The sequence below is a fragment of the Chelonia mydas genome, chromosome 1, assembly GCF_015237465.2.
Source record: "Chelonia mydas isolate rCheMyd1 chromosome 1, rCheMyd1.pri.v2, whole genome shotgun sequence".
Taxonomy (NCBI): Eukaryota; Metazoa; Chordata; order Testudines; family Cheloniidae; genus Chelonia; species Chelonia mydas.
Window position 1 is genome coordinate 11,393,759 of NC_057849.1, and position 1,928 is coordinate 11,395,686.

A 1,928-nucleotide genomic window follows, 5' to 3' on the forward strand; every position below is an offset into this window, starting at 1 on the left:
AATTTTTTTTATTTGCTGCTTTTCACCTGTTCCTATACCAATTATGTATCCATATAAATAATAGACACATTATTGTGTACATAGATTACATTTGTATACATTTGGGGGCAGTTAAGTTCCAATAGAAACCCCTTATGTTCTTTTAGGGAATTTGACTAAATTGTTCATAGTCAAATTATTTAAATCAGATTGTCTTTTTGTCTGGCTTATTTACAGACATTCCTTTGGTAAAGGGCCCATTTCTCCTTCAGAATGGCTGCAAAGAAACCAAGAGTTTTCTTTCTATAACTCTTTTCCTTTTTAACATTTTTACAACGTTCAACTGCTTAATTCCCTCCAGCCTCTGCAGTGTTAACTTCTCACTCTCTTTCCTTAAATCACTTGCTTATTTCCCAAAATGACACCTTCATCAACTCAGATTTCACCATTCCAAGTATTGTTCCAGGGATCTGAATTCCCCATGCCTGTACTTACTGCTTTCTTTACTCCTGCCACTATGCCCTCAGGACTTCCAACCTGTTTTCCAATTTTTTAAAATTTGTTGCCTGCCTGCTTGTCTGGGCCCGATTCTGCTTTCCTTGCTGAACTGTCCCTTTTCATGGACACAGACTTTGTTCCACTGCCAATTTAGCAAGGAGGGTGGGCTCCTCAACTAGCCCCCACACCTCCTGGTCCCTTTTCTTAAACATTTTTTTTTAAGTTTTGAAATCACAATATCCCACACTCCTGTATCTTTCAGAGTGAGGTCTTACAGAAATCTACTCCTTATTTGCCCACACTTGTGCTGGGACTTACAAAACACAAAAAGTCTATACCCACTAAAAACTCTGCCTGACAGAGCAGGGGGGGACGGGATGCTAAGCCTCTACCTTTTGGGCTCGATCCTGCTATGTCCAAGGGTATATTGATCTATGCAATTTTTCCCCGACAGATGGGTAGGAGCAAGGACTCTAATCCTCCCACTTATGGCCCGGCACCTCTAGGACCTGGGGTGTATAGACCTAGACAGTTTGTATACATCTTATTTGTATAGTTTTTCCTGACAGACGGGTCAGAGCAAGGACTCTAATCCTCCCCCTATAGCCCGGCACTTCTACGACTGGGGGTGTGCACACCTGAATGATTGATCACTTTATAGGTATGGTATACCTTTTAGCAATATTTAGCAGTATGTTCAACAATCACAGTGCATGTCGTCCCCATTTCGCAATTCTCCACCAAAAATGTTATGCTGATAAGAAGCACACGGGACCTTTTTCAGGGGAAAGGGCAATGTGCCGCGTTTATTGAAGAAACAACAATTAGCATATGCATTCAATCACCCCCCCTTCCCGCCCTCCCCACACACACTGTCCCGCCAGTCGATGTTATAGTTACCAGTTTAGAGTCCGGATCAATCCAGTGGCCAGCTAGGTTGATCATGGATAGGGAGGAGCCAGGTTCCGTCAGTCGCGGCACGATGCTCCGGGGAAATCTTGGCAGGACGAACCCAAAGTTTCATTGCTAGGCACCCTGTTTATATAGTGATTTTCCTTTACTGGACCAATGAGTTTTGCATCGTCATGCTGTCATCAATTGTTGTTTGACAAGTGCTTGTTTTCTTAAATTGTCCTTCTTACTTTTTATTTTGTTTTATTAATTTTTTTAGGGAGTTATCCCAGGCTGGTTTTGATCACAGCTATTTTGTCCCCATTGATAGGTGCCTGTCTCATTTTTAGAGTTGTTAATTTGCCCTCCGCTGACATTTCAATAGGGGCGTGTTGCAAACTCCTGGGACTCCTGCGTCTGTCTTCAGTTCCTTCCTAGAATATCTGGTTCAGCAATGGCCTTCACACTTACCTCTTAACACATACATTTCTTATTTACACACAAAACAGAATTAATTTACACAGAACAGTTTGAACAGGAACATCAAGTTGCAATGCAAA